This window comes from Myxocyprinus asiaticus, chromosome 13 (genome assembly GCF_019703515.2).
Source record: "Myxocyprinus asiaticus isolate MX2 ecotype Aquarium Trade chromosome 13, UBuf_Myxa_2, whole genome shotgun sequence".
NCBI classification, from domain to species: Eukaryota; Metazoa; Chordata; class Actinopteri; order Cypriniformes; family Catostomidae; genus Myxocyprinus; species Myxocyprinus asiaticus.
The window spans coordinates 44,368,091-44,387,944 of record NC_059356.1 but is presented as its reverse complement, the minus strand read 5'-3'; the positions used below and the strand labels follow the sequence as shown (position 1 = coordinate 44,387,944).

General features: G+C 38.1%; 1 pseudogene; it reads right to left on the bottom strand.

The window, feature by feature from the left end:
• Positions 1–470: 470 nt before the first annotated feature.
• On the bottom strand, positions 471–19,105 carry LOC127450995 (dynein axonemal assembly factor 5-like; annotated as a pseudogene).
• Between the last annotated feature and the right edge of the window lie 749 nt (positions 19,106–19,854).

Sequence of the window (19,854 nt, the reverse complement as noted above, 5' to 3'; positions counted from 1 at the left end):
TTGAAGTATCTCGGGGTCTTATTCACGAGTGATGAGAGAATGGAGCGTGAGATCGACAGATGGATCGGTGAAGCGTCAGCAGTTATGCAGGCATTGTACCAGTCAGTCGTGGTGAAGAAAGAGCTGAGTCTGAAGGCAAGGCTATCGATTTACCAGTCAATCTACGTTCCTACCCTCACCTATGGTCATGAGCTTTGGGTAGTGACCGAAAGGATGAGATCGCGGATACAAGCGGCGGAAATGAGCTTCCTATCAAAACATTGCTCCGATTCTTTGACTGGCCCGTCCAGCCCAACAGCGCAACACTGACTCGACCAATGGCATTAGTTTGGGACTATTTCTTTGTACAACCAATGGAAATCTGTTTAAAAACAGCGATTATTTTTGCAATTACATTTAGTGAAACAAGTGCCGCAGAAATTACAAACTTCAGCATTAATGATTTTGCCATAGAGTTTATGTGTGTGCAATTACTCGCTCTGATGAAAAGTCGCCCCGTGCAGCAGTGCTAACAGACAGCTGAGAGCAGCGATCCTGACAGCCGTGGCAGAATGACCCGAGCGCTACACCAGATTAGGCAACAACAAATCCTGCAGAACCATCTCCATGTATTCACCAAATCTCCTACAGGGAGAGAAAGACAAAGACTTTAAAAAAGTGATTTCTTTGATTATTCAACCAAAAAATTTAAATTCTCTCATCATTTACTCACCATCATGTCATTCCAAACCTGTATGACTTTCTAATGTGCAACACAAAAGGAGATGTTTTAATGGATATTGCGGACTGTGTTTTCAATATTTTAAAGCTTAAAAAAGCACCAAAAAGTATCATAAAAGCAGTCTATGCAATTCAAGCGTCATATTCCAAGTCTTCTGAAGACACATGCTAGGTTTTGGCATGAAAAAACAAAACAAAACAAAACACGAAACGTAAGTGATATTTCAGTGATAATCTTGACATCAACTGCGCAATAATCACAGTGGCACGCGTGTTCATGTGAGAACTTGGGTTATCACTAAACGTTACATTTCGTATTTTTTCTCATTGTATGCCTTCAAAAGACTTGGAATATGATGCATAAAATGCATAGACTGCCTTTATGATAGTTTTGGGTCCTATCCTAACTATCAACAGCCACTGTATTCAAAAGGCGGACCACAATATTCTGTTGTGTTCAGCACAAGAAAGTCATTCATTTGTGTTGGAAACACCATGAAGCTTTTATGAAATAATAATTTTTTTTAGGTCATTTTTGGCAACTATTCCTTAAAGGGAAAATCTCTCATTATTTACATACCCTCATGCCATCCCAGAAGTGCATGCCTTTCTTTCCTTAGCAGAACACAAATGCAGGTTTTTAGAAGAATATCTCAGCTCTTTCAGAAGTTTCTCAGAAATTTCATTTTTGGGTGAACTATCCCTTTAAGGTTATGATTAGTCGGTAATAATCATATAGTATGCAATTACAAACAACTGAAGTATAGTGGTATGTCTTCATTTCAATAGCTAGTTAAACATGTGTGTGGCTTTGTCTGTTCTTTCTCTTATTCAATTTGCAAATCAAAGACCTACAGGTTTTTAAAGGTTTACAGTATGACATGCCACATTAAAAGAAGGGGATTTTTACTACACTCCTGTAAGGTACTACCTTGACAATTTACTATGCTCTCTTTGAAATACAGATACTTGAAGTATTTACAGTGGCATATCAGGCATCACAAAGGTTCTCCAAGTTCTAAGATCAACTGAAAATGCATTATTCATTATCTAAATCATTCTTATCGCCTTATCACTATGGTTCTTTGGAACAATAATAATTGCATGTGTGATGTACAGCTATATCAATTACTGTACACTGGCTATTTCCTATGTGCCGACAGTAACTCTAAAGGAGCAAATTGCACACATATCACATTGTTTGTGTAGTCAAAATGACCCACACAATAACAACATTGTGTTTATGGTATCTGTTAATATGATCAAGTGTGTGTGAAAAACTGACCCCTGTGAGTCAAGTGTGTTGCTGGAGTCCAGCAGTAGTTTAGACATCATGGTGAAGATGTGAAGCCTCAACTCAGGGTCTCGACTGGGTTCAACACAGAGGCATCAGGCCTGGCAGAAACTCGCCCTCCACTGGACCTGAAAGAAAACACTCACACAAATCAGATCAAATTAAGTGTTGAGATCACTTTCGGAAAAGCTACTTTGAAACCATAAGCCGCAAGCTACTCAAAATTTAAAGTACAGCACGCTACCCTTTAAAAAAAAAAAAAAAGTAAATTTTAACACTACCTTCTCCCAGAGCTTTCAAGCTACAGCCACCAAACTTGGCACAGACCTTCAGACTGTTCTGGAATATTGTACTATGTCTTTTCTAACTGATAGGACTTCAAAAACAATAGAAAATCGGGGGCCTGGGCAGCTCAGCGAGTAAAGACGCTAACTACCACCCCTGGAGTCGCGTGTTCGAATCCTGGGCTTGCTGAGTGACTCCAGCCAGGTCTCCTAAGCAACCAAATTGGCCCGGTTGCTAGGGAGGGTAGAGTCACATGGGGTAACCTCCTTGTGGTCGCTATAATGTGGTTCGCTCTCGGTGGGGCGCGTGGTGAGTTGTGCGTGGATGCCGCAGATAATAGAGTGAAGCCTCCACACGCACTATGTCTCTGCGTTAACGCGCTCAACAAGCCACATAATGAGATGCGTGGGTTGACGGTCACAGACGCGTTGGCAACTGGGATTCTTCCTCGTCCACCACGAGGACTTAGAGCGCATTGGGAATTGGGCATTCCAAATTGGGGAGAAAAAGGGGAGAAAAAAAACAACAAAAAACAATAGAAAATCTAAAAATAAAATCCCATAGACATTAACGGAATGTTCAAACGGGCCAACGGAATGCTCATTCATTTAAACTCCAATGTTCAAACGGGCCAACGGAATGCTCGTTAATTCAAATTCCAACCGTAAAAAAAAAGTTCAAATGTAAACAAACCCACAAAAGGCCTTTGATATGCTTTAAGTTGCTCTCTCTTGCTTTCTCTCTCTCTCTATGTATCTGATAGTTTATCTGACTTTCTTTGTGACAGTCTGTCTGAGTATTTATCTAGCTAGCTAGCTGGCTGTTTGTCTTACTGAAATGTCTGTGTATAACCATCAAACTTAAAACTTTTAAAACTAGTTTAAACTTACAGACAAGGCTTTGCCAAGCCAACATCATTGTTTGTCTTGACAAACTTCACCTAACTAGTTCAATTCTATTATTGTGTGTGACCTGTGTGATTGGTGTCACTCAAAGCCCCACATAAATAAACACCTCCACTCTCACCTGACTGGACAGCGATGATCTCCAATTGTGTTTTCTGAATGGAGTAACTGGTCCAAGTGTGTTGTGAATCAGACAACCACTGCAACAGATCCGCCATGTGCTGTCTGTACAACTCACACACTCCACTGAGAGCCTGAGCTTCACACAAACATCTCACACACTCTTCTACCTGAGAGACAGAGAAAACAATATTGTTCATATGCATGTGTTCTAGAGCTAAAATGGTGTGAAAATGTGTGGGACAGCTGCCAAGTGTTCGGTGTGTGGATTTTACCTTGTTGTGCTGTTCCTGCTGTGATGCAAGACTCTGAACTGACACCAGAAGCTTCAGTAACTTTAGACTGATGACATTACAGTCCACCTGACACACTGACAGCACAGCATCCACACACACCAACAATTGATCCACATACAGTACCTGACACAGAGAAAAAACATTTTACACATTTTACATCTTTAAAAAACTTGTTTAATTTTAGTTACGTCCATTATTTGACCTCAGAAGGCAGTCCAAAACAATGAGTTTTTCTTGCCAACAGTTATTTCTATGTTACTGTCCTAACATACTGCATTCTTACAGCTAAACACTCTCTCTTTCCATTGAATGATCACATGTCTAGACAAAGTGTCGTTCATAATCATTCAGAGCAACAAGATGATCATGACAGTGTTTTTCTGTTCAGTGTCTCTGTTGGTTTTGATTAAGTAAAAGTAACAATAATGTTTGTATTGTTACTGTTATTTCAAAATTAGTATTTGCTGAATTGAAGCAACTTGTGCTTGATTTAAATGTTGAATATGACTAATACGTGTATCTAATGTGATACAACATGTTTATCTCTCAATCATCATTCTATTCTACTCATGCCCATCTATAAAAATAATAATAATGAATAAATAAACAAAACACCAGAGCTTTAGAAATACTGAAATATATTTTTTATAAGATATATTTAAAGTGTGAACTGATATTTATAGGTATTTTTGTATATGCAGCCTGCTCTGTCATTTTAAAAACCTCACTGTTTTACATTACAAACTATTATGATGTCATTATGAGACCCAGCAAAAAAAATAAAAAATAAAATAAAAATAATACCAATAAAAACAAAAATACAATTAAATTTTTTTAAATGTCAATATACGGTTTGGTGAATAAACAGCTGTGAATATATATATATATATATTATTTATATTGTATTTGATGTACTGAATTGTAATGTCTTACATTTCTATAGACTAGGGAGAGGAAGTTGTCATGGCCAAACTTCTCTGAAAAATCTCTGAAAAGCCCAGGGTGTCCTCTTAAGATACCCCAAGATTTACTACTGTGGCATGTATGGGCTAAGAGAAACTTAGATAACAAAAGTCCTGTGTCTTAGGATGATAATGATCTTTAAAGCCTGATGTGTCAAATATGATAAAACATTAAAAAAAAAAAATGTAAAAAAAAAATTATATATATAATTTTTTTTATTTTTTAGATTTTGTTTATAGACTATAGATTACAGCTCAATTTAAAAAAAAAAAAAAAAAGAATTTTTCTGACTATGATTTCATATTTCAGGCTTTATAGGGTTAAATACATCTGACACAAAGGCATAGTTATGCTGACGATAAATCTTGCTGTACATAGATAATATTAAAAATAATGCGCAAATGTTTGGTTTGATGACAAAGTAGACAAAGTTCTCTTGGACCAGGAACACATGATTAAATTTTTCCCAATTCATAATGGTCATCCAAAGATCTCCTTGTATGTCACTTTATGAGCTAATTTCCAGATAGGACTAAAGCATGTCTAGGGCTGTCAGCGCAGTTAAGGAGTTATTGTCAGGCCTGACAGCTGCTTTAAACTGACTGTCCTAAATATTTCTCTCTGACTCTCCTTGTCTATAAACAAGCTCCTGTTTCCACAATGACCCCTCGGCAGAAGACAGTCTCATCCAGCCCGTCTCCAGCTCTTCCTTTCCAGGACAGAGGTGAGCAGGTCACAGCTTCCAGCTATGACATGAGCTCACAGGTATGCACGAACACACGGCTGAGAACATTTATGCATGTCAAAAGAGCGCAACAGTCTGGTTCTGGAAGTGTTCAGAATCCCATCCCAATCTCCACAAAAAAAATAAAAAATTAACAACTATTTATGAACTTTTAAAGACAGACCTACTTTGAGCTCTGAGGTTGTTAATCGATGATACATCAGTCCGTGTTATTTCAATGTACATTTTTAAAAGACGTGAAATAGCAGAATTACTGGTGAAAAACTACACTACTTGGAATCCTGAAGGGAAACGATCCACCAATCAGACAATCGTGGTGAACAAAGCACGGCAAAAGAGATTTGCAGTGCCAGCCCACTTCCATGATGCACTGTAAATTACGCAATCGAGTTGGTCTCCTAACACTCTCAAACTATTTATATGTGTGCATATGTGTGAATATTTTGCAATAAAAGTCAAATATATTATTTCTATACTTATAATCAACAACATTAAATTAAAGGGATAGTTCACCCAAACATGAAAATTCTCTTATCATTTACTCACCCTCATGCCATCCCAGATGTGTATGACTTTCTAATCATACACATTTAATGTGGAAGCGATACAATATGTTGGTGAGAAACAGAACAAAATTGAAGTCCTGTTTTACTCTAAATTTCCACTTTAACTTTCACTTTCAGATGTGAAAGTGAAAGTGGAGATTTAGAGTTAAAAAAGGACCTACATTTAGATTTTTATTTTTTTATTTTTCACCCACACCTATTATATTGCTTCAGAAGATATGGATTTAACCACTGGAGTCTTATGGATTACTTCTTTGTTTCCTTTATGTGACTTTTGGAGCTTCAAAGTTTTGATCACCATTCACTTGCATTGTATGGACCAACAGATTGGAGATATTCTTCTAAAAATCTTTGTTTGTGTTCTACAGAAGAAAGAAAGTCATACGGATGGCATGAGGGTGAGTAAATGATGAGAGAATTTTCATTTTTGGGTGAACTATCCCTTTAATATCTTTATATTTTTCCATTGTTTTTTGCAATGATTCTTGGGATTGTAGTTCATTCCCTCATTAAAGTCGTTTCGTACACAGTCTTGTACCTTTGTGTTTTTGTCCGATTTTCCGAATACTTTTTGCTTCAAATCAAAGTTTGTAAAATTTTGATTTTCTTCAGAGCTGGCTGGTTTGGTTCATGGTTTAAAACTCTTTTATTAAGCATTTTAGAAAATCCCTATGGAAAATTTGTTATGAAAAATATACTTCAGAAATGAACTCTAGGCTAGAGTTCAGACAATTCAGAAGCTATCTTCATCTGTAGATCAGAACCTTTACATTTTCCTTTCTTTAAACACCTGTTTATCTCTAAGATTTACATTGCTTATGGGCTCAGCATAGCAACATTTAAAACAGAACGCACAGAGCAGGTGCATCTTTTTTCCATGTCCCAAAGGCATCACAAAGCTGTCCTGTGTCAGAACCACTTCATACACACATCACGCAAATGCACTTCTTCTATAAAAGACACACAACATCTAAATTATGCTAATCTCTGTCTAACATACGTATCTTCAAAAGAAGAATACAGGCTTATAAATTATTATTTCCAACCCTTCTTCCAACACAACACTTTGTTCTGATGATTTTGAACACCAGAGAGTTGAAAGTGTTCTGACACCATTAACATCAAAGAACAGTCTGATATCAGAGCTTAACAGTACAGGAAACACAAGAGCATCTGTCTGTCAGCCTGCCCACGCCTCGGTTCTCTACTGGAAAACAGGATTTTTCTTGTTCTTTTGAAATATAAAAAATATAAAGAAATAGGTGTTTGATGTACTATGTAGACTAGAGGACGATCGATAGTGGAGTTTGCAGATACCGATAACTAAGGTGGTGGAAAAGGCTGATAACTGATTAATCAGCCAATATGTTTTGAAAATCGGTTTATTGAATGTTAAAAAACTCTCTTAGCTTTTCCTGACTATGATGGGCACAGCCATAGAGGCTACAAGAGTCCAATATATATATAATCCAGGATGCAGTCTGGGATAAAATCCCAACATTATGCAGAAGAAAATGAAGATTTGGAGCATAATGAGGCACTATGAACAAGCCTGAAATAGATTTACTTATTTCGGGACTCTTATTTTGAAATGACACAGACTTGGCTCTGTTATAGTGCTCTATTAAAGTATTTACCAAAATAAGCTTTTTATAACCTATATATTCTCCAGATTAAGGATTTTTTATTTACTGTATATATATATAATAGATGAGTTTTTTTTTTATAATTATTCACAAGGTATGTGCTGAAGGGGCAGATTTCCATATAGTCACATTTTTTTCATGCCCCTGCTTCAGTTTATAACACTTGATTTATCTAATTAAAATAAACACATTTGCATTGAAGGATAAAAATATGGATGATGAATATTGTGATTAAGTGATTGTTTTTATTTCACCTCTAGAGGCCGCTGTTATAATGTAGAACTAAGTTGGTCGCCAAGGTGTTCGTTGGCCACAGAGGAACACGGAGAAATAATAATAATAAAAATGGCTTGATTTTTGCCTATAACCGATAGTTACAAAAAGCAACTACTGAAACAGATTAATCTGTAAAACCGATATATCAGTATAGACCATTTAAAAAATTTAAACAAAAACAAAGGAATTAGAATGGTCCGAACGAATTTCTGGATCATTTCAACAAAGTCTCTTTTTCAAGGTACAGTTGAAGTCAGAAGTTTACATACACCTTAGCCAAATACACAATTTTCACAATTCCTGACATTTAATCATAGAAAACATTTCCTGTCTTAGGTCAGTTAGGATCACTAATTTATTTTAAGCATGTGAAATGTCAGAAAAATAGAATTATTTATTTCAGCTTTTATTTCTTTCATCACATTCCCAGTGGGTCAGAAGTTTACATACACTTTGTTAGTATTTGGTAGCATTACCTTTAAATTGTTTAACTTGGGTCAAACGTTTTGGGTAGCCTTCCACAAGCTTCTCACAATAAGTTGCTGGAATTTTGGCCCATTCCTCCAGACAGAACTGGTGTAACTGAGTCAGGATTGTAGGACTCCTTGCTCGCACATGCTTGTTTAGTTCTGCCCGCAAAGTTTCTATCAGATTGAGGTCAGGGCTTTGTGATGGCCACTCCAATACCTTGACTTTGTTGTCCTTAAGCCATTTTGCCACAACTTTGGAGGTATGATTGGGGTCATTGTCCATTTGGAAGACCCATTTGCGACCAAGCTTTAACTTCATGGCTGATGTCTTGAGATGCTGATCCATGGGAGGGGCATGTCGTTCCGTCACAACTGGTATAATAAATTGTGCGTCTTTTACTCAGATTATGCTCAGATCCGTTGAACGTCGGCTGCCGTTGGGCGTTCCAATTTCTCCTATTCATTTTAATAGTCACTGTTTTGACAAGCAGGAAATGTCACTTGACGTCTCCAACGAACAGTCCTTGAAATGGTCTAAACCTCTAACGTAGACACACTCTAAAATTCACAACATAAAGTTCCCTAGTCCACACCATTTCTGAAAATTAAACTGGAAAACAAAAATAGTTTGGTCTGCCCTGATGAAAGACACCTGTATGCCGAGGTTAGCCAATCACAACAGATGCCCTTCATAAATACTGTAGGAGTCTTATAAGTGACAAAATAAAGGCAGAATTTTCATATTTGGGTGAACTATCCCTTGAAATATTTAATCGCTCTTCTCAGATCTCTATGGGCAGTCAGAGGCCTTGCTACATCTTTGACAGACTGCTTGACTATGAACAGTTTCTCTAGTTGGAATGTGCTCTTTCAATCTGTTTGTTACTATCTCTGAGCCAATGCTTTTGAAAAGCACATTATTTAAAAGGTAGGAAAACTTCTGGTGGGTGGATGAGAGAGAGATTGTGAGAGGCTGAAGTGAAGCCAAAAATGGGACAAGGACAGCTGGACCAAACCGAATCGGAGCACAGAATAAACGGGGTGTTGCAGGACTGTTGCAGACATGGGGGGTCAGGGTGGAATTAGTCATTTTCTTCAGTGATTTTTATTACACTACAGAGGAAATTCCTGCAAAGCCCACATGGGTAGCAACTTGGCTCAAAGTAGCTGGTAAACTCAGAAAATAGAGTATTATTTTTTATATCAAAGCGAGCCGAATGTGGGATGAAAGGAAACAAGGGTTAGACTCTTGGGTCTGGGTGGGATTTTTCCACACGGTCTGAGCGAAGCGTCAGAGATGTGTTCTGACACATCTGAAACATGAGCATGTGTGTGTGTGTTTGTGAAGGGCTGGAAATATGTAATAAAAGACCTACTTTCACAAAACTTATTTAAAAAATGTATATGATAATAGAACATTGCTGCCACAATGCTTGGGTTTTTATGGTGGTTGCCAAGACGCTGCTATGCGGTCCCTAAGGTGTTCTGAATGTATTATAGCATGTTGCAACGCAGTTGCTTTGGTATTCTGGGTGCTTGCTGGGACTTTGTTAGGGGTTACTAACTGACCCAAGTCAAAAAAGTCCACCCCGAAGTCTCTATGATATTCTGGGGGCGTATTACAGAAAATTTCCTATCTTAAGTCTTATGTTAAGATCTGATCAGTTAAGCTAAGATTTTTCACAAACTCATATTACAGAAGCAAATCCTAACTGTATTCAAGATAGGATAATGCATTTAGGAAATATTACTCTGTAATAGCTTTTGTCCTAAATGAGATCCTAATTGCCATAGTAACCAAGCAGATAAGATTCTAAAAGTTAGGATCTTTCTGTAATACACCACCTGGTCCAAAAATATGGCTCGGGTCCCTCTTTCAATGCAATTTTTTTGCTCAATTTATCATCCAACAGGCTAAAATTGTGAGTCTGATTGCTTAGAAAAGTAATAGCACACTTCTCCTCAACAAGCAACTTGATTTGAGATATAATTTATTACTGTAGCACAAGCGTTGGAGATAAAACCCTAACCCTTAATAACAACAGTAGTAATAGTGATTTTTGCCCAAGCTGATGACAGTGGCAGCAGTTACTTTTAATCCAAATAGGAAGAACAATAGTGTGGAATGTGGAAATTTATTAAAAAGAAAAAAACGGAATTATCACATTGATATAAGTATTCCGACCCTTAACTCAGCACTTAGTTGAAGCACCTTTGGCAGCGATTATAGCCTCAAGTCTTTTTGAATATGATGTCATTATCTGTCATTCTTCTCTGCAGATCCTCTCAAGCTCTGTCAGGTCGGATGGGGACCGATGGTGGACAGCCATTTTCAGGTCTCTCCAGAGATGTTTGATTGGGTTCAAGGCTGGGCCACTCAAGGACATTCACAGAGTTGTCCCAAAGCCACTCTTGCGTTGTCTTGGCTGTGTGCTTAGGGTCATTAGAGATCCTGAGCGCTTCTGGACCATTAAGGATTTCTCTGTATTTTGCTGCGTTCAGCTTTCCTTCAATCCTGACCAGTCCCCAGTCCCTGCCGCTGAAATACACCCCCACAGCATGATGCTACCATCACCATGCTTCACCACTGGGTTGGTATTGCGCAGGTGATGAGCGGTGCCTGGCTTCCTCCAGACATGATGCTTGGAACTGATACCAAACTGTTCAATCTTCATTTCATCAGACCAGAGAATCTTGTTTCTCACAGTCTGATACTCCTTTAGGTACTTTTTTTGTGTCTTGCACTGAGGAGAGGCTTCTGTCTGGCCACTCTGCCATAAAGCCCAGATTGGTGGAGTGTTGCAGTGATGGTTGTCTTTCTGCAAGTTTCTCCCATCTCCACACATGATCTCTGGAGCTCAACCAGAGTGACCATCTGGTTCTTGTTCACCTCTTTTACCAAGGCCCTTCTCCCCCGATTGCTCAATTTATCCAGGCGGCCAGCTTTAGGAAGAATCCTGGTTGTTCCAAACTTCTTCCATTTAAGAATTATGAAGGGAGGCCACTGTGCTCCTGGGAACCTTCAACGCAGCTGACATTTTTTTGTAGCCTTCCCCAGATCTGTGCCTCGACACAATCCTGTCTCTGAGTGCTGAAGGCAGTTCATTTGAACTCATGGATTGGTTTTTGCTCTGATATGCATTTTCAGCTGTGAGACCTTAAATAGACAGGTGTGTGCCTTTCCAATTCATGTCCAATCAACTGAATTTGCCACAGGTGGACTCCAATCAAAGTGTAGAAACATCTCAAAGATGATCCAGAGAAATAGGATGCATCTAGGATTTTATTCATTTTGGACTCTTGTAACCCTTATGTCTATTCCCATCGATTTGAAAAACTATCGGCCAATTAATCGGTTATTAGCGTTTTCCATAATATTAGTTATCAGTATCAGCAAAATCCACTATCGGTCAACCTCTATACTTTCACATATTTAATAAAAGTGTTTATTGAAAGCGTTAATTCAGTGCGATTAATTACACAAAATATAACACGTTACAAAAATAACACATTTAATCATCATAATAAAAATGTTCCTACCAACAGAGCATTCAAGCATGATCTGTACAGGTGACGCGCAGCTGTGCAGACAACAAACAGAGGAGCTTTAAAATACAAAAAATACTATTGACAGAGCTCAACAGAATGCAGGGTTTTTGAAACACACTTTTAAAATTTCAAACGACATATAACTTGTAACAGATGGAACACAAGACCGCGTCCTGTGAGAAGATCTCACAGAAGTCTACCTCAAACAAATCGATGAACTCTATTGTAAAATGGACTGTTGTGGACTGTAGGGCACTGACAGGCTCATGTTCAATGATATGAAATTAAAAATATATAGATAGAACATGATGTAGACTTCTAAAGCCACTTTCTGTATTGCTTTATCATGTGTTACTCATCTGCAACAATAATGTAATGTCTGAATTTTTTATACACAGTATATTATTATATATTGAATAATCTTTATTTGGGGGCCTTTTTCAGCTAATTTTGATATGCGATTAATTCAATTTATTAATTGGCATATCATGTATTTAATTTAATTTAAAAATTATCGATTGACAGCCCTAAAATTAACCCATTACAGTGCATATTCACCATTCAAGCGTGGCTCACACTATACAGAAATGTCAAAGTCACACTTCTCACCTGTTGGAACCCCTGACAGACTACAGGGTGTGCGAGTGTATCTCCAATCTGCACCAGATGGGGGCGTAGTGCTTCCCTTGAGCTCCTCCTCAACACGGCCCCCAGAACCAGGAGAGGAGCCCAGGGAGTCTTCGACATGAAGCAGGAGTAACTTGAGGTAAACCTCTGGACTGACAAACGCTCCCAAGAGCTTTGCCGACTCCAAACACTTCCAGAGGGAGGGAAAGTGAAGAAAGCCATTTACACAAATATTTTAGCTTTCTGAAAGATGCATTCCCGAGTTATGGATTTTAACCTTTTACCTTTTCATTAAAATGTCATTATTTCAATTTGAAGAAATGCTATGTGACCTCACTTTAACAACATTCAAAACAGTACTTGGCTGATCTATTACCTGTGTTCTGACGTCATTTTCAGGATCCGTGCAGGCGTGGTACAGCATGTTGAGCAGCGACTGCAGGTGTTGTGTACAATGATCTTCAGCATGCGCAGAAGCACCCGCAATAACTGGCCGGTCTTCACTCGTTTCTCCACAAACCAGTCACCAATGTCCTGGCTAATTGCAGGAAGCAGCTTAGACAGGTTCCTTACCACCAGCTCTCTGCAGCCCAGCCCGGGACGCTCACCTGGCAGAGAGAAATTAATTGAAATTCATATTATAGCATCTAGCATACTAGATCCTTTCTTGTTACACACAGAGATACTTGATCAGATCTTTTGCACTTTATTCTCAGAGATCAAACTCTGTTGGGATGGGGTATTTGTGTGCCTCAGAGTTTTAGTATCTAATGTGCACTATGTTGATGACATGAATATCAGTAAAAATGGTCAGACTCACCTCTAGATGTGTAGAGAGCAGGTGCAGGCAGGACAAAGTCCATCTTATCTTTCAGATCATCCTCATTCTCCTTCTCCCATTGAGCTCCAACCTGCTTCCATAAGTCCTCAGCAAGAGATCTGGACAAACGAATCATCCAGAATCCCAAAAATGTGTACAACCAAACTAGACATAAACAAACAAATAAATCAATATATATTAAAGGTACACTCTAGATTTTGGGCTCTGTATCGACATTTGTGGTTAAAATACGCAACTGCGAGTTACTTGCAGTATGACATTGTTGTGTTTTATTTAAAAATTTGTTGAGTGAGTAGGTTGCATATCTGCCACGTACTTTCTTTTCTTTGCTTACAGACATGATGTAAATGCGAAAAGACGAATGACGGAAGCCCAAAATGTTCCATGAAATTGAACCAGACAGCTCTGAATGTAAAATCGTTATTGCAGGTGTCACCGGTAATACTCGACCCGCCCAGAGCGGGATTCGAACCGGCGATCCCCGGCATGGGAGTCAGACGCGCTAGCAAGGAGGCTATAAAAGCCATGGCCTCTAGCCTCTGTCACTAGTGCGTCTCTTAAGGCCAGGAGAGTGAGGTTTACACACTGCACAGCTATCACATACCAGCTGGATACCGTAACACCCACCCACGTAAACCTCACTCCCATCTGGGTCACGGCACCACTGTAACCAGTCTTGCTCAACTCACTCCTAAGCGGGATTCGAACCGGCTACAGCCGGCATGGGAGGCAGGCATGCTAATGTGGAGGCTATAGGCTACAGCCCCTAGCCTCGGTCGCTAATGCGTCTCTTAAGGCCAGGGGAGTGAGGTTTACACACACTACACAGCTATCACATACCAGCTGACCCCGTTACACTCAGCCCCCTTAACCTCAATCCCATCTGGGTCACGGCACCAGTGTCACTGGTCCTACTCAACTCGATTCGAACCGGCGATCCCCAGCATGGGAGTCGGACATGCTAGCAAGGAGGATATAAAAGCCATGGCTCCAGCTTTAGTCGCTAGACCGTCTCTTGAGGCCAGGAGAGTGAGGTTTACAGACTGCGATGTTATTACGTACTAGTTGTTACCATTACACCAGCTTATGGTAGTGAAGTATATTTTATGAACTTGTTCGATATTGGAATTTCATTCATTTATAACGAGAAATGTAATGAGCAATCCTCTGTAGTGTACCTTTAAAAATTAAACCTAACTAAAGAAAACATTAACTAGGGTTCAGTCTTATCTAGTATTTTCATTAAAAATGGCAAGTAATTAACATATAGGTGTTCCCTTTTTTCAGGGGCTTTGCCAAATGGCTTTTAATTAAAGGAATGTTCAGTGTTGGTTACAGTAAAACACTTACAATGGAAGTGAATGGGGACAGTCCATAAACATCAAAATACACATGATTTCATATGTATAGCCACAAGACATAAACATTATATGTCTTAACGTGATTTTAGTGTGATAAAGTCAATCACAGGGTTTAAGGCATTTTGTCATCATGACACTGAAGTTGTAATATTAGATCTAACTTTACACAAATAAGGTTAGTAAGCAATTTTATTACACTAAAATCATGATAACACGAATAATGTTTACGTCTTGTGGCTATACTTTTGTAACAATGTGTATTTTAACATTTATGGACTGGCTTAATTTACTTCCACTGTAAGTGCATTACTGGAACTGCAATTTTTGCTTTAAAATAATAACAATTTCAAATGGCTACAGCACCGATTGGAGATGCCTAAATTCCACTAGAGCTTGCAGCTTGGAACAGCACATTATGTGAGGCAGCTTGTGTGTTTTTACCTGATTTCAGGAATGTCATCAGTGAGGCTGCTCAGCAGCAGTGGGACGAGTTTGTGGAATTAGGAATATCCGTCTGGCAGATGGAGAAGCCAATTACCCACAACTACTGAAACAGACTTCCTCACCTGAACAGAACAGCACAAAACAATTAACAATCCCATAACAATAAAAAAAAACACCCATGTGCCTTATAAATGTTAGAACTGTGTGTATATTATTCTATATTCAGCAGAAGAGCGAAAAGTACAGAAAAAATGTAAACTAATGTAATAGATGAAGCAGTTTCTTCACCTATGAATCAATCAAGAACCTTCATTTAGTTTACTTATTTTGTTTTTATAGATTTTTCCATAAATCAAGGCAGAGCAGCTGCCAGCTCACCCATGGCGAGTCGTCAAACATTTTCTGTGCCAAGTGGGACAAAACATCATCCACGTTCTTTCCTGTGCTGTACTGTATGACCGCACCGATGGCCTGTGTGGATGAAACTCTCACGTTAGAGTGCTGGTGTGAGACAGTCTGCAACAGGGGCTTCAGAAGAGTCTCCGCCTGCAGATGAAAATGTTCTGGACAAAAACAAACAAACAGATCAAATATCTAGGTAGAAGTTACAGGTAAAGAAATATTAAAGGAAACTTGTACAGCACCATTCTATGACTGTCCAATCAGATGATTGACTGATTGATTATTTCAACATCCTCCTTATAATTCATTTAATTTAATAATTTCATTTAGTGATATTAGAGAGGGATCCACACTTAGTATAATTAAATCCTATATTAAAACGTTTTGCTTCAGAAAAGCTTTTAACTGATTGACAGTTAGACAGACAGATATATAGACAGATATACATACAGACAGATAAATAGGCTGACAGATAAACAAACAGACAGACATATAGACAGACAGACAGATAGACCAACAGATCGATAGACAGACAGACAGACAGACAGATCAACAGCCAGACATATAGATAGACAGACAGACAGACAGACAAACAAACAAACATACAGACAGACAGACAGATAAACAGATAGACAGAACAACAGCTCATTAGTTTAACAGACAGTCAGACAGACAGACAGTCAGACAGATAGAACAACAGATCGATAGACAGACAGACAGAACAACAGCTCGATAGACAGACAGACAGATAGACAGTCAGACAGATAGAACAACAGATCAATAGACAGACAGACAGATCAACAGACAGACATATAGATAGATAGACAGACAGACAGACAGATAGAACAACAGATCGATAGACAGACACAAAGATCAACAGTCAGACATATAGATAGACAGACAGATAAACAAACAGACAAACATATAGACAGACAGACAGATAGATAGACAGATAGACCAACAGATCGACAGACAGACAGACCAACAGCCAGGCATATAGATAGACAGACAGACAGATAAACAAACATACAGACAGATTGTCAGATAGACAGAACAACGGCTCGATAGATTAACAGACAGTCAGACAGACAGTCAGACAGATAGAACAACAGATCGATAGACAGACAGACAGATAGAACAATAGATCTATAGACAGACAGACAGATAGACAGTCAGACAGATAGAACAACAGATCAATAGACAGACAGACAGATCAACAGACAGACATATAGATTGATAGACAGACAGACAGATAGATAGACAGACAGATAGAACAACAGATCGACTGACAGACAGAAAGATCAACAGTCAGACATATAGACAGACAGACAGATAGACCAACAGACAGACAGATAGACCAACAGATCGATAGACAGATAGACAGACAGACAGACCAACAGATCAACAGCCAGGCATATAGACAGACAGACAGACAGATTGTCAGACAGACAGAACAACGGCTCGATAGATTAACAGACAGTCAGACAGATAGACAGTCAGACAGATAGAAAAACAGATCGATAGACAGACAGACAGATAGATCGACAGACAGATCAACAGACAGACATATAGATAGATAGACAGACAGACATATAGACAGACAGACAGATAAACAAACAGACAGACAGATAGACAGACAGATCGATAGACAGATAGACCAACAGATTGATAGACAGACAGACCAACAGATCAACAGCCAGGCATATAGATAGACATACAGACAGATTGTCAGATAGACAGAACAACGGCTCGATAGATTAACAGACAGTCAGACAGACAGTCAGACAGATAGAACAACAGATCGATAGACAGACAGACAGATAGAACAATAGATCTATAGACAGACAGACAGATAGACAGTCAGACAGATAGAACAACAGATCAATAGACAGACAGACAGATCAACAGACAGACATATAGATTGATAGACATATCAGCAGTGATTTCACCAAATATCCGAAACCTCCTGCAGCGCGCCGCTGGACAGATTCTGCTCGACGGTTACTCTTTTAATCGCAACTAAAGCTCGTCTTCTTGCGCTTTTGTTGTCCTCGTTTAAACAGTTTAAGTGTCGGGCAACAGATTTTAAAACATCCAACTGGCGGTCGCCATTGCTTCTACACACGTGTGTTGTTGTTGTTGCTGTGGTTGGAGACTGGATGTCACCAGTCACCCTGCACTCTGACCCCAGCCTAGCTGGGATATGTGAAAAAGAAGAATTTCACTGTATATGTGCAAAATGTATAATGTGTGATAAATAAAGAAAATTATTATTAATTATTAATTATTATTAATTATCATGGCGACTGTTGCTACTACGACCGTATATTACGACAGGCCAGATCGCTTTACGGCTGATGTATGTTCTAAATAGTGAAACTTTTTTAGAGTTCTTTAAAAGCCTAGATTTTTCCCAAACTACAAAAAGTAGCTAGGGATTTCCTTAAACAAAGAAAAATACATACAATAGACTAAAGGCCTTGTCATTTCATAAACGTCTTAAAAGCAGGTGCATATATCCATTTACAGTTTTAAAAACTTTTGTGTCAGGCTATGAAGATGTCCAATAGAAAAAAGAAGAACAATAGAAAAAAGAGGCAACAGGTTGGTAAATTTGCACTTGTAAAATATTTAACCCTTTAATGCATACCTCGGGTCTTTAGTGTCCTGGAACATCATTCCACCCTTTTTACCAAATTCCTTTTTTTTTTTTTTTTTTTTTTGGAGTAATGCCCACACCTCTTTAGTCACTCTTTAGTATTCCTCAACCTTTCTCTTCTGAAAAGTGTAACAAAATAAAAAAGGAAAAATTTGTATTAAAAAGTGTATAGGGCCATTAAAGACCTGAGATATGTAATAGTGTTGCTTTTTTCGTGCTTTTGTGCTTTTTATGATTATTTATATCAATATAAGTTTACTATCACAGGATATATGTGTCTTTGTTTATTGCAAGACAAATGAGTACTATATTCATACAAATGACTACTATATCACCTTGATTTTCTGTGTGACAATGGTGAATTATCAGTATTCCACCTGCGTGCTCACATACATATTTTACATGTTATTTTTTTTTTACTCAAGGTGGCGCTGTTGTTTCAGTGATTGGCTTGATTTACATTTGACATTGCTATTTGATGAAGAAGCAACATGGAAGTAAACTATATCAAGTGTAACAGTATATGATTTGGTTTTGTCTCAGGAGTGCGCAACTGAAAGTCTGTAATTTGTGTGTCAATTTAGACTCAAAAGGTGCCTGAGAAAGTACACATGTGTAGCTTATGTGTAGTTTATGTGTTATGTGTAGTTCAATATGTGTTTGACAGTTGCGTCTCATGAAATTTCAGTGTTGAAGTAATGAATCCTGTTCTATATTTGTTGCATCATCTCTTTGATGTATGAAAAATAAAACATCAAAATATTTCAGAATATATTCTATTCTATTATTTTCTAATTGTCTTGAAAATGTTTTGAAAACTTGAATCTGGGCATTTTGTAGATAGACCTTATTCAAAGTAGCACCATCTTTTATTTTTAACATGAATGAAAACAAGGCTGTGAGGGATAGATTTACCGTCTCTTTAATGGTATGCATGGTGTAAAGCTGTATAAAGCTCCTACATCCCATCTGATTTTCCACAAATCATGATGTCTGGAGTTTTTTGTCTTCTGAATGTTTTTGGAAAGATGTTTTTTCAATGTTTTGTCCACGGGACAATCCAAAAACACAAAATTACAATACACCCGATTGAAGAGACGTCAATCCCTCACAGACTCGTTGTTATTCCTGTCAAGATTTAAAGATGGCACAGCTAAGGTCTATTTGTGATATATATGCTGGGTTGCTAAAGATCCGAGGTGTGTAATAATGCTTGGTGAAATACCCATGCATTTAAGGGTTAAATCATATAACTATATAGTCAGTGATGTGCATTTTCAACAATCCTATATATATATATATATATATATATATATATATATATATATATAGTGGCCAAAAGTTTGGAATAATGTACAGATTTTGCTGTTTCAAAAGGAAATTGGTAATTTAATTCACCAAAGTGGCATTCAACTGATCACAAAGTATAGTCAGGACATTACTGATGTAAAAAAACAGCACCATCACTATTTGAAAAAAGTCATTTTTGATCAAATCTACACAGGCCCCATTTCCAGCAGCCATCACTCCAACACCTTATCCTTGAGTAATCATGCTAAATTGCTGATGTGGTACTAGAAAATCACTTGCCATTATATCAAACACAGTTTAAAGCTGTTTGGTTCATTAAATGAAGATTAACATTGTCTTTGTGTTTGTTTTTGAGTTGCCACAGTATGCAATAG